We start from the raw sequence: 25,417 nt of genomic DNA on the forward strand, positions 1-25,417 counted from the left end.
AGTTACCTGCAGACCTGAAGTCAAAGGACAGTGGTGCATTGCCTTCTGGCTAAAGCCAGCTACAGCAGATGTCTTAACCTTGTCTTCTTACATAACATAAAGCCCAGAGTCATAGGGACTCTCTGATAACTGCCAAAAATTATAGGCCCTGCATTGCTTAATATTGCCTCTTGGGAAAATTGCACCTTTAACGCTCAAGCCTTCCTTCCGTTTTTGTACCCAGTTTAGGAAAGTAACTCAAAACCAAAGCACTTAGACACACACCTCTCTACTGAGCAGTGGAGGCCTGTCTTTAAGAGGCCAGTGCCCATGTATCAGGCTCATTCCGACAGTAGCAGTTGGATATATGTGCACACTGCATTTCACAGTTTTTAGGAGGAAAGTAAGAAAAGCAAAAACTCCTTCTTATTAGAAGGTCTGCTTTATAGACTGCTAAGACAGGTACAAAGAAAGCATTTGGAGAGGGGCTCAGTTTTTCCACTGCATAATCCACTTCGTAGGTGCTTCTTAACAGCTTCTATTCATAACTAAATTGACAATCCCATGAAAGAAATCATAACCCAGAAGCTAAAGCAGCTTTGCATTCTCAGGGTTGTTTTATGAAAAAAAATAGTCATACAGACACCTTTCAGAGTGAATTACCAGACACCTGCATAGGCAGGCACCAGACCTCCAGACCACAGAGATGATAAATAGTTAATCTGCAGCAAACACATTATATACTTGGCCAGTGTTTTGTATTTCCACTTTCCACTTTCTTGCATTTGCCAACAAAACTTGTTATCCTGTGACCATTTCCTTTCACTCTTATCCCTCCTAAGGATATAAAATGTTACCTTAGATACAGATACACATGGTAATGTGGTATTTTAGTACCCCATACACGTACATGCAAACCGTGCTTGGCCGTTGTCACAAGGATCAAAGGTCTTGTGCCAGCTGGTCCAGCATATGGAAAAAGGAAGCAGATACCAGCTGGACAGTCCGTCCCAGGGAGCCTTGTGCCACACCAGAGACACAGGGATCTACAGTCCATCTCTCACCAGTCCCCCATGAAGTCTTCTTTGGTGGCAGTTACTGCACAGTTGAGTTAATGACCCAGAGCCCCCAGATACCCTCTGCCCATCTGTTGTAAGCTCAGAATAAGGCAGCAAGGATCACCCCCAGCAAATCCCAGATTTTGTGGAAGCACAGCAAAGCAGCTTCTTCCTTGCCTGACTCCTTTGGAATTAGCTACTTAATTACAGGAAATGAGGGAAATTCTGTCGTTTATGTCTGACCTCTAACACAGCCAATGAACTAAACATCTTTACCTTTGAGGGCACTCCGGGGAGCAGGAATGGAGAAAAAACATTCTGGAGTCGAGGAACTACCCAGTTTAAAGGGCACAGATGCTGCGACAAACACACAGTTCATCTCAGTATTACTGATAGGCCACTGCACCAAAAACAAATTGTCATAGTGCAAATACTACAGGATGGGTTATATTCCACATGGTTAACCCCATTTAGAAAATCATTCAGGCATTCCCGTCTCTATTCAGAGTGCTCAAGGATATACTTAGCTTTCTAGCTGATGAGATCTAAGCACATGCCTAATTACTGATTTGAAAAAGATCCGGAGATGCTGCAATGATGGATAACACATAAAACCCTAAGTGAAAGCAAGATCTTCTGGAAAGTGAGTGGCTAAATTGAATGAGCTACACCCTTTGTAACTGCTAGGTCAGAACATTTTGCAGACTACCCATACGTAAATTAACACATTTCAAGCAAAGCCACACAGCTCCTAGCTTTATGTCCTTAATATTGCTTTTATTCAACTAACCCAACACACAAGCCAAGTCTTTTCATTATCAGCCAGTAATTTACAACCAGCAGAGACATAAGTGATTGGAGACTGCAGTCCCTGGAATCATTATCTTTTCACACTTTCCTTACTCCAGGGAAACTCCTCCTCCTGAGCCAGTGGATAGGGGCGAAGGAGGAGGGACTATGCCAAAGGAAATTCCCTACAAGCCTAGTGAAATCCATATAATTGAACTGTGCCTGCATCACCATGTTAGTATCAACATTAAACATTACAGTATGAAACACTTCATAAGAGCATGAAGATGCATCTGGGGAGTTCCAGAGATGGAGTCCCTCATGTCTCTGGCTGAACCAAAGAATAGACAGGGCAAGGCCAAAGCTGTAACACTGCCTTTTCTTTTACTCTAGTCCTTCCCTCACAATATATATGGCAACAATTGCTTTCACAGAAGACCCAAACAATATCACTTTCTGTCACAGTTGTGAGAAAAAGAGTTAAAGATACATTTTGTCTAATCATTCTCAGACATTATTTTTGCCAATATGCAACTGAGGAGATTTCTGTCACAGAGACAAGAAATAAAAACTGGTTACCTGATTATTTTCATATTGGTTTTTTGAAAAATATTTTTCATATGGAACATTAAAAAATACATATAAAAACAACAAAATAAACCTCCACAACTTCTTCCCTTACCCAGATACCAAGTGCAGCCCAATCTACAGTGATGTTTGTGCTTCTGAGAGACTGGGAAATCCTCCTTTAAGTACATTGCTCCCTTGGTTTTGTACGATGGGTAAAAAAGGCTTAATAAGCAGTCTGAGATTTCTTACCACCATTTTTTCATTTTCTGTGTTATCACAGGCAGTTGGCAGAGCAGCTGATAATCTCAGACTGAGAGAAACATTTTTATAAAGAGACTTACAGGAACTAACCTATCTCCAGTGAATTTATTTCCACTTTGCGTTTTCTACAATCTCAAAGGCTATCCCCATTTCACACTCCTGGGCAGCTCAGATGATGTAAAGTGTTCTGTCATAATAGCACCGAAGTGAGAAAAAGTATTAAATCTCTTCTCAGGTACATAGATGTTTAAAGTTCAGGAGTTTGCAGTAAATGTGAAGTTTCTGGGGTTTTAATTCCCTCTTTTTTTTCTGAGTTACTGTGCAGTAGCTCCATCATTCCCTGATTTTAAGTGGTTTATACAGCCTCATTTCAGTAAGATTACTTTACAACACACTATAGATACAATTCAAGGGACCAAAGACCAAGGCCATCCCAGTGCTCCTCACTCGCAACCAGGGTAAGGCACCCGGTGTCCCTCTTGTCTGCGAATCCTGCAATGTCCTCAGCCACGCTGCTGTGCTGATGACACATGCACGCTGCCCAGCAAAATCACTGCTTTGCCTCAGATGGAGTACAATTATGCCAGCAGGTGGAAACTTAGCACAGACTTCTTGACCTAAAAGGCAACTGCAGGTCTGTGGATGGCTAGATGCAATTAGTAAAAACAACTGGATGTGAAGAAATGTGGAAAACAACTTTCTGCTTCACAAAATGAAATAATAGCTCTTAAGGACTAACCCTTGCAATTGCTGCAGGAAGGAAATGAGAAAGAAGCTAGTGCCAGGCAGATACAGACAACAGAGGCAGCTGGCTAACTGAATTAGCAAAACAGCTGGTCCTGAGCAGTATCATTTAAACTTCTGTGTACAAATTGGAAGCCAAAAGATTCTCTTCCTCTCTGCTGTATTGGGAAATACAGCTCACAAGAACGAATCATGGTTTGCAATGTGACAAAGCACACAATAAAAGGGGAATAATCTGGATATCCTACCAGCATATTACAGCAGTCTACCTACAAAGCTGACTCTGGAGTGAAAGGACTCACTACTCCCATCAGCCTGAAAACATGGAATTCAAGCTGTTCTCTGTCCTGCAGGGATGGGGGTCAGCATTCTTTTTCATTTTCAAAAAAACCCTTAAAATTACCAACACTTCAAAAGCCCCAGGGAAAAAAAAAAAAGACAAAAATACATTTATGTTTACTAGGATGGGATCAATCTGATCTGTTGCTGACTAGCACCAAATTCAACAGCTAATTCCAACTTAAAAATGAAAACAAATATAAAATGTTCCAGTGTTCTGGCTTCCATGTTGAAATGATGTTGCAGGACAAATTTGGCTGCACTTTAACTGTTTTCCCCAAATTAGGGACTCCCCTACCCTAGTCCCCCTTCAGTGAATTTTGGTCAAAACAAAATCTTATTTATTGATGGTTTGATTTTGCTAGTAGAACTTGAATCTATCATTAGATATCTCCCATCATAACAGCTCCACAAAGCTGATATTTTGACAGCTATGTACCTCTCAGCATTTGTCCAGCCATCGGTGCATGCAAGCTGACAGACCACTAACAGTGTTTTGTTATGCCTTGCCATACTTCAGGGAAAAGCCACTCACCAGGTGTTCGGAGATCGAGCTCCAACCTTACATCCTACAGCAGCTCACTGAATACACAGGTCACAAGTTACTCTCATCATGAAAGCCTGCTGATTTCACATGACATTGAAAATCATTCACCATGTCAGAGGATGGATGTTTTCCATGATGAAACAAAATCCCAAGGTAGTGAAAGGAGACCTCCTTCACTACTCCCCAACCTTCTAGTGTAATTCACGTGAACCAGAGCCCACTTTGACCATATTTTTCTCCTGAGAGCCCCTGGGAACAGTCTAGCATCTAGAGGAACTGGGTGCCTGCCTGCTGCATGACTAAAGAGGGCTGTCCACCCAGCGTACACAGCCCACTAGCCCTCTCCTTGTCCATCGCTGAAAGACCCTCAATAAAGAGGAAAATTGGACAAACCTACCACTAAAATAGGTCTTATGGCTTCTACCAGAGCTGACGGGACGCTGCTGTTCTAGTTCTTCAGGTCAGCATCAGAGTATTTTAGACTCTAGCAAAGCTGTCCCTGGAAACTGGGGCAACAGTCCTGTCTTATTCCAGGTGGTGAGAAGAGCAGAGACTGGTTTCCCTCCTTCTCCAGGGCTAGTGTGACAGCTGGCAGTAGATGCCCTGCTTCTCTCATTCCACATCCAGCCACGTCACAAGGCCTTCTTACAGAAAGACAGATTCCCAGAGCCTGATAGCTGTTCCTTGGGTGCTGATTTCCACAAACTATAGCTATAAAGTACCTCAGGCTCTCCTTGGGTTTCACCTCCAGGTATATCCATTTTTCTCTCCAGAGAAGGAGGTTATTACAGTGATCAGTGGCTTTCACGCTGAAGTCCTGCCTTTTGCAGGGCTCTGCAGATTCCCTCTGTTGTAACGATGACATTAGGAAGTATCCCAATGACTCCCTGCTTCCCAGCCATGTTAGAAGCGCTCGTGCTCTATCAGAGACAGAAACCAACCCATGCTGCAAGGAAGATCACTGCATGTGATTAAGAAGAATGGGTGAGCACTCTTTAGCTAAACTGAGGTCTCTGTGGCTCGTGCAGGAGCAAGAAGTAAAGTGCCCTCATCTGAGCTACATTTATCCCAAGGACTGGCTAGGCTATATACAGACACCAGCATTTTCATCTCTGCAGAGCTGTTGCCTTTGGAGAAGAGGAGCACCCGGCTCAGATAATTCCTTTCGTTCAGAAAAAAAAAGGTTAGTAGTAGACTAAAAGCATATTTTTCTTTATGTATAGGATGCACTATCTTAGTCTGCTGAACTGAATCATAGGCTGCTGAGTGCTCTTGGCATCCGCATCTGTGGGTATAGCTCTAATGCATGAATTACAGTGTTCTGCACTGGCAAAGGCGGGCAGGGGGACTGGAATGGGGGCATTAGTCACAGTGGAAAAATAGCACTGTGAGACGTGATCATCTCTGACACATTTTGAGGAACACGCCTTCAACTACTGGTTGTTACTTTTCAGTGGGAGGTTCCTACTTTCCTGCCTCCAAAGCAAGCTGTCTTATGCTATGCAGAGCCTTTTGCTAAGTCCAACCAAATTTTAAATGCAAATACCTGAAATAGGATTTATCTAAAATAGAAGCACATGGATTTGCAAGTTGAAAACCTCTGAAACAGGAATAGCTAAATATAGAGACCTTGGATACAGCATTTAAACTTAAAATCCTATTTCAGGTGCTAAGCATAGAATGATATCCCTCCATAGGGGTAAGACAGTCTATGCAGAACTGGTGATTTCACATCACTCATTAAAAAGAACTGTCACTTCATATTAAGGATGAGGTAGACAAAACAACTGTTATTTTAAGTGTAGTCCTAAATTATTCTGCAAGGTCTGTGGGAGTAGAGTTAGGCCTATGCTGATTCCAGATCAATATCTGCATGGCAAGAAAAGAACCCATGACAACAGAGGGAAAAAACGAGACAACCCATTCTTGTAGGGTTAGAGATACGCTTGGCTAAAGCAAATCAAGGAGACTCATTCCTAGAGGCAGTCTAAGATGAAGCTAAATGCTAGTGATCCCCACTTTGAGCAGACTAGTGCACAGAAGCTTATGTAGAAATCCTCTCAAATCCAAGGTTGCTAGCCACACATTTCTGCCAGACCACCCTGACTGCAGAAGTGTCCCCTGACTTCCCAAGGGCCAGGGGGGGCGTTCCTACCCCAGCACCAGAAGGTATTTCTTCCTCTCAGACTCTCACACTATGAGCTCCTGAAGCAGCCTGTGTGGTGAAGTGGGCACCTCTGCTGCTGACTTCTGGATATTTGGACGCAGTGTGCCACTGTCCCGAGCTCTGCATGAGCCGTCAAACGTGTCAGTTATAAGCATCACTACAGCTATTGCAACAGAGCTCTTCCATTACTTCAAAACCACCCTTCACTTCAGTCACTTATCTTAAAAATATAGAATATGTATTTAGACCACAGACAACAGGCACAGTTAGAAAAAAAGTTGCAAAAACAGATGCTAAAAAGGAAAGAAAAATAACACTTGAATTACTTCACACAGCCTCATATTCAGAAACTTGCCTTTCTTTCTCATTCATCAGCCCTAGAACTGTAGGCACTTACCTCAGCCCTGGGCTCTGGGCTTGTCCTGGCCAGCAGCCTGCACGCCCTCCCCAGCAGGCTAGTTTCCATACTCTGTCCCTCTTCAGGGTTTGCCTGAGTTGCCATCCAAACATGCCAAGGGCTCCTGAGCCTTCACTACACTTCAACACTCCTCCCTCCACAAGGACTGTCCTTCCTTCTTCGGAAAAATACTGTCCCTTTGGCAGGCAGTCATGAGGTGCAGGAGTCCCCACCTGCTAGTACACTTCTACTACAAGGGACAGAATTTCTTACTCATTCTGTAAGGTAATGGTTAAGTCTCTGCAGAACACCTTTTCATACACTGAATTTATACTTTGCATCAACATGTAAATTGAAACCATATTTGGCATTTAATATATGCAGCTCATTGGTAGCTCTTGACTGAGATGAGACAATGGCAATCAACAGCTCTGGGAGGGAACAGATTTGAGATGACCCCCATCAGGTCCTTCGCTACCATTTACATGTGAATGCAAAACACACCCCCTCATCAGCAAACATTTTCCCCGTTCAAGCTATTCTGATGGTCTGTTCTAAGAAGTATTCTCTGACCTGCTTTAATCAGGCAGAGGTGATGCTCATTTGTGACTGTATTTCAAGCAGACATTGATCTGCTGGGATGGATAAAACCTTCCTGTTACAGCTGATGCAGAAGGAAAGCACCTATCCAGCCACATGGGATGAATTCTACACCGTGTTTTCTAAAGAGCTCCATGTAGTTACGGGTGAGTCTGTGATCCTCCTCTGTGAGCCACCTCATGGAGAGCCAGGCACAAATGGGAAGTGTTGCCAATTAATTCTGTAATGCTGTGGATGGTACTATAAGCTACACACATTATTGAGCTAAATTAATTTCTACTGTACCTGACCTGCAGCTGAGGAATGTTGCTTACTGGGCTGGGAATAGCTTGTTTGTTGGATCTATAAAATACTGTTATTTAAACAGTCCAGTGAGCATCTCTGACACAAGTTCTTTTTCCCCTGAAGGGTTTTCATTCTAACTGGAGTTATTGATCCCTCTGGCTTTAGACAGGAAATCGTCACTGCATTAGCTACCACCAAAATGGTCTTCAGTCCCTAGAGTCTGTTCCCTGACATGTCATTGATTTGAATTTTTTGAGCTGGGAATGTTGTTAAACTCTTCTCTGATAACGTATTTTACATTTGGCTTTTAAGTTTCAAAGAGCACGTGTGTGTATTATTCTTCAAACATGTCTCAAACAATCGCTGCTAAATTCTGCTACAAAGCAGTTCTACTTTATTTAATATAGAACAAAAAACAATCAGTGCAAAATAGACATCTTTAGCTCCAACACACAGGGTTCACTTTCTTAAACTTGCTGCAATAGAGAGGATCATAGCAGTTCATGGGCTGATGTTAGATCCACAAATCTCTCAAATTTACACCAAGAAGATATTCAATGGTTTCATCTTTTTGTAGGAAATAACATTTCAATTTTTTAACACACTTTTGCAAAATGGTGATGTTATTCGTCCAAAGTAAATTTAACAGGCAGCTGAGGCATAAGGGAGAATCAAAATGTCTTTATTTCTGGCAACCAAAGCTACACTGAGAACAGACTCCCAGACAGCTCATCAGGTGAAAGCAAGGGGTCTCATTCGAGGGAGACTGCAGGACAGTACCAGGGGCGCAGAACGTGGCCATATTCTTGGCTAGGAGGGAATGAATCTCACAGGTGTCCAGCTATAAAACTCCACATGCACACACCCTCCCTCTGGGAAATCACTGTCTTAATGGTGGGACTCACTAGAATGCCTTTATACCTCTGAAAATGGAAACTGCTGGTGCTCGTGGCACAAGTTCGCTACAGGAGCTACCTGCTGGATTTCACGTGGTGCCTGCCTAGGAACCTGAAACAGTCCTGGCACAGTTTATCAGTATGTCAGCATTGAAAGGACAGGGGAGGGAAACACTTCTCACACGCAGAAAGCAGAGAGCTTTCCAGCAGAGACCCCTGCCTGTTTTTAAGACTGCATATATTTTCACCAATGTTACTGAAGAGCTTTGCTCTAACTTACCAGTACACAACTCTGTGAATCCAGGACATTTGCATTGAAAACATCCTGCTTGAAAATACGTGTGATTGGGGTGCTAATGAAGTGCTCTCTTGAGCTGCAATCTCATTTATGGAGAACACGAATCCATTAAAAATGACTTAACTTTCACAAGAACCTGCATGACCTCCATAGTAATTCCAGATTTACAGAGCAATTTAAGAAAATGTTATTTGCAGGACATGACTGCCTCAGCAAGACACAGCAGCATCAATACTAAACTACAGCAAGGGCTCAGAGTTTTGTAATGAACCCAGGATCAGCATGGGGATGGATGAGGAGCCAACCGAGAGCTTATGGGTCAGGATTAAAGGGTAGGCAGGGACAGGAGACGTTATAGTGGGGGCCTGCTACGGGCAGACCAAGCAGATGAAGCCCTCTGTAGACAGATAGGAGCAGCCTCATGTTCACAAGTCCTGGTCCTCATGGGGGACTTCAACTACCCTGATATCTGTTGGAGGGGCAACACTGCAGGGTCCAAGCAGTCCAGGAGGTTCCTGGAACACGTTGATGATAACTTCTTTCTCCAAGTGATAGAGGAGCCAGTGAGGAGACGAGCTATGCTGGACCTTGTTCTCACCAACAGGGAGGGGCTGGTGGGGAGTGTGAAGCTCAGGGGCAGCTTAGGTTGCAGTGACCATGAAATGGTGGATTTCAAGATCCTTAGGTCAGCGGGGAGGGTGTGCAGCAAACCCACTACCCTGGACTTCAGGAGAGCAGACTTTGGCCTCTTCAGGGATCTCCTTGATCTCCTTGTGGTGTAGCATGGGATAAAGTCCTGGAGGGAAGAGGGGCCCCAGAAAGCTGGTTGATATTCAAGGATCACCTCCTCTAAGCTCAGGAGCGATGCCCCCCACAAAGAGGAAGTCAGGTAAGAACACCAGGAGGCTGCATGGACGAACAAGGAGCTCCTGGACAAGCTCAAGCACAAAAGGGAAGCCTACAGAGGGTGGAAGCAAGGACAGATAGCCTGGGAGGAATACAGAGAAACTCTCCAAGCAGACAGGGATCAGGTTAGGAAGGCCAAAACCCTGATAAAATTAAATCTAGCTAGGAACATCAAGGGCAACAAGAAAAACTTCTATAAGTACGTCAGTGAAAAAAGGAAGACTAGGGAAATTGTGGGCCCTTTCTGGAAGTAAAAGGGAGATTTGGTCACCTGGGAATTTTTGCCTCAGTCTTCACTGGCAAAGGCTGCAGCCACACCACCCAAGACACGGAAAGCAAAGGCAGGGATTGGGAGAATGAAGAATCGCCCACTGCAGGAAATCAGTTTCAAAACCATCTAAGGAACCTGAAGGTGAACAAGTCCATAGGATCTGACGAGATGCATCAGCGGGTGCTGAGGGAGGTGACAGATGAAGTGGCTAAGCCCCTATCCATCATATTTGAGAAGTCACAGCAGTCTGGTGAAGTTCCTGCTGACTGGAAAAGGGGAAACATAACCCCCATTTTTAAAAAGGGGAAAAAAAGACGACCTGGGGAACTACAGTGTGTGCTCGCAGCCCAGAAAGCCAACCGTGTGCTGGGTTGCATCAAGAGCAGTGTGGCCAGCAGGGCAAGGGAGGGGATTCTCCCCCTCTACTCCGCTCTCATGAGACCCCCCCTGCAGTGTGTGTCCAGCTCTGGGGGCACCAACAGCAGAAGGACACGGACCTGCTCGAGTGGTTCCAGAGGAGACCACGAGGTGATCAGTGGCTGGAACACCTCCCCTGTGAGGACAGGCTGAGAGAGTTGGGGGTGTTCAGCCTGGAGAAGAGAAGGCTCAGGGGAGACCTTAGAGTGGCCTCCCAGTGCTTAAAGGGGCTACAGGAAAGGTGGGGAGGGACTTGTTATCAGGGAGTGTGGGGATAGGGTGAGGGGTAATGGTTTTAAACTGAAAGAGGGGAGATTTAGACTAGATAGAAGGAAGAAATTCTTCCCTGTGAGGGTGGTGAGACACTGGCACAGGTTTCCCAGAGAAGCTGTGGCTGCCCCCTCCCTGGAAGGGTTCAAGGCCAGGTTGGACGGGGCTTTGAGCAACCTGGGCTAGTGGAAGGTGTCCCTGCCCATGGCAGGGGGTTGGAACTAGATGATACCCAAACAATTCTATGATTCTATGATATCTGGCTGAAGCTATCTCTTCTAGTCCTGATGACCAGTATTGGCTGAGTCAGTGTAGTTCAGAGAGTAGCAGTAATGATGATTTTTAAAATATGTCCTAGCAAGATTATTTACCAATTTACTGGACCACAATTTTCCAATCTCCATATTGTATGTGGGAAGTAATGTGAACTTTTTGAGTATACACCGGTCAAATTGAATTCCTGGCTAAAGAGTACTGAGCCAGTTACAGTACAAGCCTCCAGATCTTCAAATGTTGATATGTGAATATTCTTCATGATTTATTTTAAAACAGGAGCTTTTCCTATGTGTGGTGTAACAAAACAACTTGAATGTTAGCAGTAAGTGCCCTGTATTTAAAATATTGTGATGCCTCTACTGTAAGGCTGCACAGATGTCTTGAAGTGACATAAAATCAGAAAGGAAATACCCATAAAAGCCATTTCACTTTCCTTTACAAAAAGAAGGAATTTTTATAGGACATTTTGTAGACGGCAATAATTTCATGAAAAGAAAAAAAATCTTGGTTTAATCTAAATTTCACAAAATGTGTTTCCACTAGCCAGCTGCTTTGACCAAATATGCTATAGTCTTTTTTATTATTATTATCCTCAGTTCATTTTAGCATCTCAGTAAACAAATGTAAATTCAAGTCAGCAATTAAAAAAATGAAGTGTTGTCATAATATGCCACCTCCATTAATAGACAGCAAGATGCTGTTAAAATCCAGGTTAAACTTTAGCTTTCCTCCAAGATCAAAAAATGGCCAGTGTAGCTTCAGACATGTATAAAACTAGATAGCACTTTTCATACCTATCTTTTTCAGTGCATGCATTATTTTAAGTCTACTTATTAGTGAACAGTTCATTTCCATAAGCGCTTAATTTATAACCCTCATCAGCAGGCTTAACAAGCCAAAGTCAAGACCCCATTAAACCCCCATTTCAAGTTCCTCAGGTTTACACAGTAAAACTCTGTAGCCACAATTTGTTTTCATCTCTTAATCAGTTGTTAAAAATTCAAGAGTAATTCCACTTGTGCTGCACTATGGAGTTGTAAACATTTATGGAGATGTTAACAACTGGCCATCAAGAACATTAACATGCAGATTTTTACCTCTCACACTGTTGAGGCATCTCTGACACTTCCCTGGGAGAACACAGGCAAGAGGAGCGGGGATGTAGCAGAATGAAAACCAAGTTTGAAACCAAAACACCTTTTTGGCAAAGTAGCAAATTTGCTTTCTTTCACTGACAAGGGCACGAGGCTCCTAGGAAGGGAGGGAAGAACATACTTGCCCCAGCCGGAGCAGCCCCTTCTCAGCCATTGCCTCCTGCTGAAGGCAGGGATGGTGGGAAGGAGGGATGGTGACAGTCCTGGGCTGTCCCCATGGCACCACGGGGTCCCCCGAGTTCCTGTGGTCCCTTGTCGGCCCACGTTCCCCAGCTGCATGACCAGAGGAGCTGCAGCTGGGGCAAAAAGCCGTTAAAAGCTGTTTTGGAAGGAAATGGTCTGCAGTGGCCATGTACTGTCACATGGGAGAGCAGCAAGGCCCTGCATCAATCCATCCCACTGCCTAACCGCTATACCCAGCTGGAAAGCAGCCCGCAGGGAGGCAATTATCCTTTAAATTCACATATTTAACTTACGGTGTCTGAAGTGTAAATGTGCCATGGGGGGGTGGCTGCACAGCAGTGGCAGGGGAGTGGCATGGGGGTGCACCCCCTGAGGTGGCCATGCCCCCATCCCAGGGGCCGCTGGTACCCCAGAGCTCTTGGACACGCACAGCCAAAGCAGCCCAGGTTGGGGGGGCCTGGCAGGACCCCACATCACACCGCTACCAGGTTCAGCAAGAAGCTTAAAAACTACTTCACCCTCTCATGCAGCAGCCCAGTGTGAGGGTGACGGCACAGACACTCAAGTCTACAAGCACGAAGCCTTGGTGACCAACTCTGCTGCAGTGTTTTTGGGCGTACACAACAAGATGAGGATTTGCCTGTCCATCCTGCATCGTATTGCTACAGCTCTCCACAACAACCTTGCTTTTCTCTGGTTTTCTGCTAACAGGAAGGAGAAACTGTCACCACCTGAGAGCATCAGGCAACGTGTTTTAGGAGAAGCTGTTTAGAACAACTACCAGGGATTTCGGGCTATATTTTAGTGGTTTCTCAGATTTCAGCTAGTCTGAGACATCGAAGGTCCCCCCACAAGAAACATGTAAAATTAACCTGTAGCAAACAGGCCCTTCTGCACCGACCAAACATACCTGCATCATACAGCTATGGCAGGGGTATCTGCTAGTCTGTTCTCACCAAGACAGCCAGCGTGCTTCTAGCCAAAATGAGCTCCTCCCTGTGTGAGGTTTCAAAGCAGAGGAGGGCAGCTCACAGAGGAGTTTCATTTCTGAAGACTTTTTAAACTGCTTGTCTGAATCCAGTGAGAAAGAGAGAAGAATATTCATTTTCCTTCAGGCCTTTTTTCCTGCCCAACTCAAAGTGACCAAAGATGAAAATCTCTGCATCTAACGATGGAAGAACAGGGAAATTAAGCCAGCTGTCCTATATTAGTGCTGTTGGCCTCAGGTTTCTTGGGTTCAGTCATCTCTTTACAGTAATAATTACAATAATAACAAATAATTCCTCAGAAATGTTCCAAAGATTCCCTTCTGGTTTTTATAGGGTGCGAAGCATTGAAACTTTGATAATCACTATGCAAGAGAGATGGTTTTTGTCTTCAGCTAGCTTAATCCTCTCTTATTCTGAGCCCTTATTAGACAGAATATAACATATAAAGGACTTTTAAAGCTTTGGGCAACTCTTCAAAATTACTTCATCAGTTTAACTTCTGGAAAGTCTATGCAATACATCAGCAGGCACCGGGAGCTGGAAGATATCTGGTGATCCCTGCAGATAAAAGTCACCCAGAAGCATAACAGTTTAAAACTTGTTTTTAAACAAGATTTTAAAAATCTTGCTACTTGGTTAAGCACTGCACAACTTGCAGCGAGGGCCTTTGTGAAGATTTAGCAGGATATAAACATTTATTCCAAGCATAAGGGAATAGTCACTATCAAAAATACTGCCTTTACGTGCAATTAAATGATCCTTCTGCTCTTGTGTTATCTGACAAATTGCGTAGCAACCACAAGGTTGACTCATGATTTATAATCATATATATACACACTATAATATACATTTGCTAGATTATTTAAATGTCAAAATGAATCTGCACTGAGCATTCTTAGCATTACCCTCAGCCAAGTGGTTCTTACACACAGTAGTTTGGTGAGGAGATCGTACAGCTAGAAAGCAACCCCGTAACCCAACAGATGTGTTCCCAAATTGTGTTTTTAAAAATCAAAGAACCTGACAGTAAGTTGCTTCCTCTCTGCAGGCTCTTTAGATCTTCCTATGCAATTAAACACATAGTTATAGCCTGCTATGAAAAATACAGATTGGTATAAAAAAATCCTGTTGAAAGGCTAGTGCCCCTGATTAAACTCTACAGCACTTTTAAAGGGTAAGCCCTATCTTCAGCTCCTCGCAAGCTCACCAGCTTCAACGAGAAGTTTGCAGCAACATTAATCAGCATGAAATAATGAGGCTGTGAGAGGCAGCGTGTGATTTCTTTATTTCATCTTAATTATAATTTAAAATTTTAATGTCAGGAATTTGACAAGTGTTCGAGCAAGAAGAATTATTGCCTCAACAGCAGTTAAGGTTAGGCAAAGAAATGTGCTCAATCCCAAAGAAAAGCAATGAATTTGTCCTGTAACAGCAATGCAATTCAAAATGTTCTGCCAGCTGCTGTTGACAGCAAATGGGCTGGTTCAGAAGCCCAACGCTCCTCCCAAAACATGTGTCTCTGGTCTCCAGTCACGAGTAGACCCTACCACAGGGCCAATTTTAGCAATTTTAGCTTTTGGGAAAGGAGCATCCTACCCCACCGAAAGGGAATATGCTCCTATAACAGAAGCAGATACAATAGGTTGTGTTGCACGGATGTGCTCCTGCAGCAGGTCGCAACATTGGTCTTGCTAGTAAGGAAGAGGCAGGGAAGGTGCTCCCAGACCTGGCACTGGGATTTTCTCTCTGATTCCTGGTCTTGCTCAGCTGAAGAGTGAGGCCAAACAGAGGTCTTATCCCTAAAGCGTTAGACTGGAGCTGTCTCACCCGCAGTGAGAGAGCATGCCAGCATGCGGCCCAGCCTGGGCAGCGAGGACATCACAGGCTCATGGTTTGGGTTACTCTCAGGACCTGGGCTCTTGTCCCTGTGACTGCATGAGACCATTATACGTGTGTGAAGCTGTGTTCCCTGAAACATGGGATACTCTGAGAGCGTGGCCCAAGGCCAGTACATGGCCTAAGGCCAGAAACAGTGTCACACTGTCTCCCTTTCTCACCTGCAGCACATCACACTCCCTAAGCAATGTATACTGTCTTACAAAACCTCTTATTTTGACTGTAAAGATTCCAGGCCAGAATTATAACAAGACCACATCCACTCGCTTGACAGCCTTCACAACAATAAATAATTCCTAAAACACAGGGGTCAGATTATATAGGACATTTTAGGCTGTTGGGAGGAAGGACCAAGCAGTATTGATCCAAGATATTTAAAAGAATTAGTAGAAATTAAAATGAAGACTGGAATGAGTTGCTATCTAGGTAAATGGTTTACTTGAGAACATCATCACAGCTTTCTAAAGGGAAAATTATGCCTTACAAGGTGACATTAATAGAGACATGACAGAGGCTATCACCAGAGGAGAAGCCCCCAAAAAACAAACTGAAGTACTAAAAGAGAGAAAACAGTCATATGATGGCAAGTCTCTTTGTGCAGCAGAAGAGATTTCTATTCCTTTGGCAGCAGATCTGTTTTCTATATAATGGTACCTTTTTGAAATGAGTTTTTATAGGCAGGGTGTTTGATAATATAGGCTGGAGTAGAGCCGCATTATTCCCTGGTAGCACTAAATGAGCAGCTGCCGCAGTAGATAGGCATTACTCTGTATACTTAACCAGGGCTAATAAATGGGATTTTTAAGAAAAAAACCTTCTCATAGTGAGTTCTTTCAAGAATGAATATGAGCAGGAAAACACTCTGTTAACTCAATTAGTTGTAACTGTGTACAGAATTGCACTGCATTTATATCACTAACACAAGAAGAACAGCCTTTGATGGAAACAGGGTTTATATCACAGCAGCTGGTATGATGCCAGGCAGGGAGAACTAAAGCTAATGGATGCAGCAGGATACCTGTCTGGCAGAAACTAGGAGCAGAACTTCAAATTGTTTCTGTAAGACCAGCAGAACCACAAATAAGCTCATTCTCCAGCTCAGCAATATCCTAAAACACACTTTTGGCAGTGCCACCAACATCACCATGAGGCTGCAATAGTAAGTTTTCAAACCATTTGACATGTATCATGTACTTCCTTAATTCTTGCTTATAGTTAAGGAGCTAATCTACGCTATTTGCATTGAACTCTATTAAGAAATGGCAGATTCGTAGTGAAAAACCACTATCCCTTTTTTAAAACTGCCACAACACAGGCTGTCATTTCATAAGGTAAATCAAAGTCCAGGGCTGCAAAGATCTGGCACTCAAGGGAGAGGACAAGCCCAGATTATTCTAACGTGGCCAGTTGTCCCCAGGCTGGTGTCACTTCTGCCTTCAGCATCACCAGTGAGCCACAGCAGGAACGTGGACCTCTATCAGGTCAGGCTTTCAGCACAAGGGATGTGCACCTGCTTCAGGCTGTAAGTGGATATGTGAATTATCGACATGAGGTTGAAAAGACGGAATTAGACTGGAGTGAACATTATAATGAGTAAGTTGAGTGTCTCATTGAATCAACGAATAGTTGGGGTTGGAAGGGACCTTTGGAGCCAAAGTGCTTAATGGAGGATTAACTGGCATAGGTGTATTTGTTTTCCATGCAGCACAATCTTCCCTAACAGTTTAACTTCAATGTATAGCGAGTGGATGGGTTTGTTTTCCAAAGACAAATATTTCTCGTGTGAACTTCACACTCAAACTCAGAATCGAAACTCAGCCCAGACTACAAAGCCTATGTGTCAGCCCAAATTCGGCTGCAGCCTCCCTGCCTGTGTATTTAAGAGCCTGAAGCCAGCTGGCAGCAAACCCTGAGCACGGGGACTGAGAAGAGCCTCATTACCCCACTCACCCCACCGCCGCCGCGGGGGCCTCACCCTAATGGCACCGCTTTGCAGGAACGTGCTGTGTGTATGGCTCTAGCTCAGGGACAGCCCCAGACCTGCTATGGATAAACCGTAGAGAAACATCTGTGAAAAGTTTGTAAAGGGACAGATCACATCTGTAGATGTGACTGCACAGTTCTGGGCCTACAAATATCTATTTTTAAAGCTTTTCTCAATACCTGGCTTCTAAAAAACGTTATCTTGTGACCACAAAAGATTTGCCATTCCGACCCTTTGTGCTTTAAACAATTACTCTTCCAGGTTGAGAGTCTTCCAGCACCCCTTAACTGAGACACTTGAAACTCAAATAGCCAGCTTTGTGCAGCCAGATATAGGAAATATAACTAATAAAAGTGAAGGTGCACAGGGTCCAGTGTTTAAAACCACAGCACAGAAAATGTTGTGCATTGATACAACAGCAGGTCCAACACTACATTAGGGAGTTTAGCAGGCTATACTGAGACCTCACCATTTGAGAATGCCTTTTGAAATAGGCCAACACAACGGAATAACCATCTGCTGGTTTGTGCCTTCTCATTGTTCTCATGTTCAATGAATAAATGCAGCCTCCTACTGTATAACTTGGGGGGAATTTCAAAAAGTTTAGCCAATTGTCCTGCAGATTTGAAAACAGTTCAGACGTTCTGCCGACACCACTGGAAAACATTTCTTAAGCATAATGCACTTAAACTGTTCTATTTTCTGTGCAATACTGATGGATGTTACTGTTCTGACAGGACCAAACTGGTTTGCTTCTGCCCACTTTCCCAGGCAAGTGCCAAGGCCCTGCCCTGGAAGGGGAGAGCTTTGCCCCAGGTCTGGGCAAGCAGGTACCTCAGGCCACGTGGTGAGTCCCACACAGCCAGCACTTTATTGTCATCCATGCTTTGAGATTTGGAGAGGTTTGGGAAGAGTAGTGAAGGATTACTTCTTATTAACCTAGGATCTAAACCTAGTGTAAAACAACCGTCATTCTGCAAGGGAAGTGGTTTAAATGAACCCTCAGCATTAATTCCAGCAAGCTAAACTCATACACAAACACTCTTACTTTTCAGGGTGTCTAATGAATTTGTTAGATGCTCCATTTACTTGTCCTTGGCCCTCTGGATCTCAACCTTGCCCACCCTGAATTGTACCAAACACCATTCTAGCTCCACAAGAGCTCTAAACACAAGGCAGCAATAAAATCTCCAATATATAAGACTGTGATAAAGATGTAGCTGGAAATCTTTCTTGAAATACTTTCAACAGAAGTAATTTGTACAAACCCACTGAAATCACATGATGCTTTAATGTATTTTCAAACCATTTAAATTGAATTTCCATCATATTGATTGCAACAAGCATATTAAATATCTTAAGGATTTTAATGCTTATTTTCCTTGTTAAGTCCACTCTTTGTGTGCTCAGTAGCATATAATAAGCACTGTTTCAATGATCTAATCCCCAAAGAGACGTATTTCATCTGTCTTACTTTTTTTACTAAGGCTGTATTTCAAAGTGAGCCATATTCCCTTGTTACCTAAAAACCTAGCTGTAATTCTTGGGAGCAGGGAGCGATTCATATTTGTACAGTCTTTCTTAGCTAAGAGCCATACAGCGGCTCAGCTGCTGGGGCCCAGGATCCATGCTGGGATGTGAGATAGCAGTGTGGAGGAGCCATGGCCACCATCTGGACACTGGCCACCTCTCAGGTTTGGGAGGTGTAAGGTGTGTGGCAGGGAAGGAGGATGGTTCGCATGGCCTGGGGGACCTCTCCCCAGCAGATGTGAACAGGTGTAGCTGCAGAGAGGGTGGTGCTTGGCATCACATGAAAAATTTAGAAAGCATGTCCAAAAGCTATGAGGTTCAGCTACTTCCAGTGCTGTACAACCCACAGAATAATCCTTGTGTTTTATGCCCTTTGATCCTGTTATGGCTCTCCTGTTATTTTAAAGTCATTACCCATGAGATATAAGGTCGCTCGTTTAAATATGAAATTACTAGCTCCCTTATAGCAGAAACTTATGCAAATCGAGGCTTGCAGGGCTGATTGAATTTGAGCTATTAAAACGATTACAGATTTACTGATGATGGACTAGAGTGTGCCCGCATTAAATTCAAATGAGACTCACTTGTTAAGGATGTGAGTTAACGACCTTTGTATTTAATTGTATTTTTTTAACTTTTTTTTTTTTTTTTTAAATTTGACTGTTGGCTTAAGCTCTAGCAGTGAGATGCCTGCAAATGAATTAGTAGGTTTCTACGTGACAAATTACTTACATTGACTCTATTTTGTGTTTGATAGAGGAGACTTCAAAATATGCAGAAAATGAACCACTGAACTTCCCTCCCCATATCCTCTGTAGTGTAACTGCGCTTAAAAATATTCAAGGAAATTACTGACAGGTGGATATCTAACTTGATGGGAAACAACTTCTAGACAGAATCACCTACAGACATTAGTGAGCAAAGAGTGTGAGAATAAAGCCAAATGATCTGGCCGCTTCCCCAGTCAGCTGCACGCTGAGACCCCACACATTCAGAACTGTGGTTTTGCCCCAATCACCATTATCCTAATATTACAGATGTGCAAAAACTACAGCCAAGGCAAAAGCTTCAAAAAGAGATACAAGAACATGTTAAACTGGAAACTCTTTGTCTTTCCATGGAGATTACCCTTTCATGGGATAGAAAATCTGTGCTGCAGAGACCCTGGGAGCTGTATAGACAGAAGTTTTAACACAAAAGGTGGATGTAAAGTCAGCCCAAACCGGGCATGGACTAGAAGAATCACAGTTTCCTTGTTCTCAAAACTAGCAGTTGAGTTCTGGGACAAGGAAGGACTCAGATTGGTGTCTGCCTAAGTGACACAGTTCACATGAAAAAAGAGATGCCTGTAATTAGCATTAGCAAATACCTTTTGCGCATGGAAGGATGGGTGTAGAAAATAGGAAAGCATAGAAATATTTTGGCGCACATGGTATTTTGTGAAGCTGTTCTGTAATTTAGCCTTTCACTCTTCTGTACTTCGCATACATGAATGTTGATGAAACAGTTCCTTCCCAGGAAAGGTTAAATAATAGATTTAAATAACTTAAGAAGAAACTAGAAATCCTGTCATTTCATTTAAAATTACATGAAAATTGAGACTGACCTAATTTATGTGTGGAAAAGCCTTGCCTCTTTTACAAAATTGCCTTCCCTGGAGAAGGAGCAGAGCGGGCACCTCACAGCACCGGGAGCTCACGCTGCCAACAGCAGCAGGGAAAGCTCAGGGCCTGTGCGTACCCTTATATCCAAACTGTGAACCAGCAGTCTCAACTCTGGGAATCTAGGATGTTAACTCCCACTGTGAGATAAACCCTCTCCTCCTACTGAAGCCAGGACAGTGAGGGCAGCTGCCTTTCCTTGGTGTCTGCCTGCATTTTGCCAGATGAGGTCAGCAGCACCCAGCTACGCTGAAGTTTCCGACCGGCATCCATGCGTAAGGACGCAATTGCATCTACACAAACGTAAACTCCTTTTTTTCAGTTCATCTTATATGTTTTAGACCATCGTTATATTATCCAGACTTACCAATACCAGGTCTGCAGGAAGCACAGTTTTTGCATCTAGCTTGTGGCATGGACCACCTGAGGGGGCAATAATTCTCATGCACTTCAACACCCTTTAAAAAAGCTTAATTTTATTCACAATTTCTTTTTGTGATTTTGATCCTGCCAGTGTTGGTTTACTACCCTATACAAACATGGAACTGTTGGTAAGAGGAAGTGCAGGGGTGTCAGAGAGGCGAAGCAGGTTAGAGCTGCTGTAATTATTTCCGATGTGTGTTACATTTCAACGGTTGAGTGCGTTTAAAGAGCTGCTTGTGTTGGGCCTTACAAATCTGATTATTTTACACCATAAGGCATACTCTTAAAAGCCTTTCCCATTTACCACCTACTGTTCCTCCTGTTAGCAAATCTTCCTGCACTTTTTGTCATCACTTGACCTGAAATGCACTCACTCAATATGCTTATTTCCACAATTTTAAGATAGCAGTTCTCTTTTAAAAATATTTTCCCTAAAACAAAACCTTTAAGGCCGCTGCAACTAAATTTAAGTACCATTGTTGCATCCCTGCACTACACACCTGGAGAAACTGTCCTACCTTGACCTGCTGATCTCGTTCCTCTAGAGACTTTCTTCTCTTTTTGTTGCCCTTTGCACCAGAAGTGCTGGGGTTTCCCGGGAGGTATGACTGCTCCCTGCAAGGCCACGCAGGCAAAACAGTGTGACACAGCTCCAGGACAGCCCTGCCTACTGAATTGTTTAATTCCTTAGCTCTGTCCCTGTCCCTTTTTGTGCATACAGGCTCACACACACCTACTGAGCATCCTGAATTAGCCACTGAAGTGACTGAAGTATTCCTTTAGTGTAACTGTACGGTTCGGCTGTGCAAATCATTCATGTTTGGATTGCTACCAGGGAAGAATAAAAACAAGGATTTCAGCTTGATCTCAGCTTTGGTAGAGCTAAAATGACTCATTAAGTCTGGAGGGAAAAGTCACTTTCAAGCACCTAAAAGTGGCTGGAAGTGTCACCCAACTGCTGGAAGAGCAGGACAAGCCCAAGCTGCTCTTGCAGCCCTGCAGTCAGAGGCAGGTCTGCCCCTCCATCTCTGATACCCTCAGCAAGTGCCCAGACCAGAGGAGTTTGCAGATTCCTCCCCAGACCAACTATTTCAGTAGTTGGCAGGTACCACTGAGACGCTCACACTGGTGATTCACATGGAAAAGCATTAATATGGCTTTTAAATGATATAGATTATGCTATAAAATGCAGATTAGAGATCCCCATGCTGTTGCTGAAATTAAACGCTGCCTCATCCTAAGCAACACAACTGCTTCAAGAATTGTCTGTTGAGTTCATTTTCAGGTGTCTTCACTGCCCTTTGCATTCAGTTATATATATGTATACAAATACATACATATGTGCACACACAAACATTTCAAATACCCTAAATTACTTACACGAGACAGCGAACATTTTCTGCCTATACGGTCCATGAGAAGTTGATGAAAAGAACAGGGACTGAGAATTACGTGCCACAAAAGGACACCTCACCTCAGACTGAGACCACTCAAACGCAGTCCCGATGTCCGTCTTCTCCAATGGCAGATTTAATTTCCCACTGGCAAGCCAAACCCACCCAAACCAAATGTCTATATGCAGACTCTTGAGCCCAGCACCGGCGTTTGAAGGGCCAGCTGGAGCTCTCGGGTTCCCCACACATGCCGGCACAGCCGTCGCCTCGGGCTGCATGGGAGCCGTGTGCTGCCCTTGCAGCTCAGACCGCTTCTGCACATGCTTAAAGATGCTTTTAGAGGTGTCAGCTTTTACGCGGGGCTGCACACATGAAAGGCACAAGAGTGACTGGGAAGACTAGGTAACATCTGCCATGAGAATTCAGGCTCCTAACACCTTTGAATGCTTTTCAAAATGTTGTCTAAAATCTTGCCTGTTGGGCATCATCTCAGAGCTGAGATATACATCTCAGAGAAACTACCCCCCCCAAGCAACAAACCTTCCCAGCCTTCCTGCTTGCCTGGCATTACCAAGTGCACCTGACTGGTGTCACAGAAACTTGAGAGGAACAAAGTGAATCACTCCACTCCCCCATACTGTTCATCACATTAATTTCCACCCTTCACTGACCCGCACATCACGACCCATGCTGCCAAATCTTTTATCTCACTCTGAAACACAAATTTTTAGTAATTAGGCCAAAGTGCCTCACTGTTCCCTGAAACTGCACTCCTACTTATGTCCCTGTCAATAATAAAATCTACTTTTGCAGTACATTTTTTTCCACTGCACAAAGCCATAGATTTAACCTTGTTAGAGGCAACTATCTGCTTTTGAAGGATACTGTTTTGTGCTGTTCAGGCCAAATGACATGGGACATATTAACAATACTATCACCAAGCACAGGATGCCAAACTGCTGCTTCCACTGGGAGGCACAACCTCAAGAATCTTCTTTTGAATGATCAGCTGAAGAATTAAACACCAAAACGCAGACTGGGCTTTTGAAACGTCAGTGGAAAACTAGAATGTGTGGTTTGCAGGTTGTGGATTACCACTGGAACAGTAAAGTAGGAAAGGGTTTGACAGTTATGATTTGCTCCTTATGTGCTGACAATATGGCTGGCACTGTAAGAGAGAGAAGAGGGCACTCTGCTTCCCTGCATTTACAAAATAAAGAGTGCAAAAAAAAATAATCAGGGAAGACACCCACACATTAGGAGATCTCAGAGCTAGATGTAAATACCTTTCCTTGTAAACCTCAAAGGTAATGACATGATGTATGCAGATTAGTACTTGTGAGTCTCAGAATAAATGGCTTTTCAGAAGCGGTTTGACTAATGAGTAAGTGAAATTCTTCTGGCAAAAGGAGTTAATGCCTAAAAAGCAATACTTTAATGCTTTTTAAAGCACACTAAAAGTATTTATTTATTTCTTTGTAAAGCGTTTGGCATTTTTGATGTCTGCAGTTAATAGCAGAGGCTGATCCGAATCTGCTCACAGCTGGCTGGAAGGTGCAGCGAGTGCCCTCCACGCTGGCTGGACGCAAGCACATGAAGATGAGGGAGCACAGCACAGGGTCCATATGGTGCCACAGCACAAACCTGGCAGAGGAAGGAGGATTAAAGGCTCCGGCAGCCCATGGACAGCCTCTGGGGCTGCTGCAGCTGTAGGCAGGGGCCCGGGGTTACGCCTGCCCTGGGGACAGGAGGGTCAGAGCTTGTCTGGTGGCTGCGCTGCGCAGCATCTTCACAAACGAGAGTTAATAAAGCCCCGTTTAACTACCTAATTTATGAGACCGCATCATTTGTAAAGCTTAAGGGGGTTGTAAACAAGGAATGTGCTTGCACCATATGGCGGTGGAACTGGTTGTAGTCTTCCTCTTCAAACCTGCAGCTGGATCTAGATGGAGCGTCACGGTCTCATAGTTCAGTTTGGTTCCTTGCATTTCTCATTTTAAAATCGTGGGGTTTTTCTCCAGTCTTCCCTGCCTACAGCGAGGTTAATAGCATGAGAGGCTTTTCTGCTGATCTTTGATCATCACAAATAATTAACTTTAATTGTCTCCTCTTAGAACAGAGATAGAACAAGTTCTGCTCATTTATAGATGGGCTAGGGTTTTTTTTTTTGTTAGCCTGTTTTTTTGGAAAGGGCACAGTTGAAGAGGATTTTGAGGCAGGTGGAGTCTGATTTAGCATAACGTAACGGATCCAATTTCAGCCTCACACGTAGGCATTTCCCCAGTGCGAACAGCAGAGCAGGTGCTGGCTTGGAGCACTTCCTTCACCTTCGCACCAACAGAAACCTACACAGAAACCCCAGTGGTTTCCATTTCGCATTCTGCATGTGTCTGGATACCTCATGGTTATGTTCCCTGCACCAAAGCAATAGAAAATACTAAATCACGAGAGGTCAGAGGCTGTCACCGTGGCTGGGGTATCCTGCTGAGGTGTTAGAAATCCATGAAGCAGAGTTACCCCAGTGCCAGGGGTGCCAAGGATGCAAGCAAAGCATCCCACTAGCAGCAGTTGGACTAGGTTGTGCCAACAACACCTTCAGAGTCTGCAAGATTTGGGGAAAAAGCTGAGCTAAGGTCTGCCAGGAAAACACAGGCAGCTTTCACCTGGGGCAAGGGAGCTTTGCAGCCTGCCCCAACTCAGGAAGTTTTACCAGTGCGAGGCAGCGCATGAGAGCTGCTCCATCAGAGGCGGGTGCTTCCCCCATCACTCACCTGCAGCCCCTGCAGCAATCTTCGTCGTGCCCAGAGCAGCAGCAGGCGGTAGGTTACTAGGGTTTTATGGCGGGTGCCTTTTCCCATAACTCACAGTTGTTAAAAGCCCAGCTTGCTGTAAATCCCTTCTCACAAAGTCTGGACATGGACCCAACTGTCTCAGGAGCCCGAAGTGGGTAACTACTTAGGAAAACAAAATGTAGAGAGAAGGTTTCAGCCAATTTTCTCCATCTTTCAGGACAGGCAAACCAACCTCTATAACATGCATAAACCTCGCATTCAAGCACTAAAACTCAGCGACATCAACTTCTCTCACTCCCACTGCATATTGCTTTTCCTCCTCCTACCACTTGGAGATGAAA

The sequence above is a fragment of the Strix uralensis genome, chromosome 14 (assembly GCF_047716275.1).
Source record: "Strix uralensis isolate ZFMK-TIS-50842 chromosome 14, bStrUra1, whole genome shotgun sequence".
NCBI lineage: Eukaryota > Metazoa > Chordata > Aves > Strigiformes > Strigidae > Strix > Strix uralensis.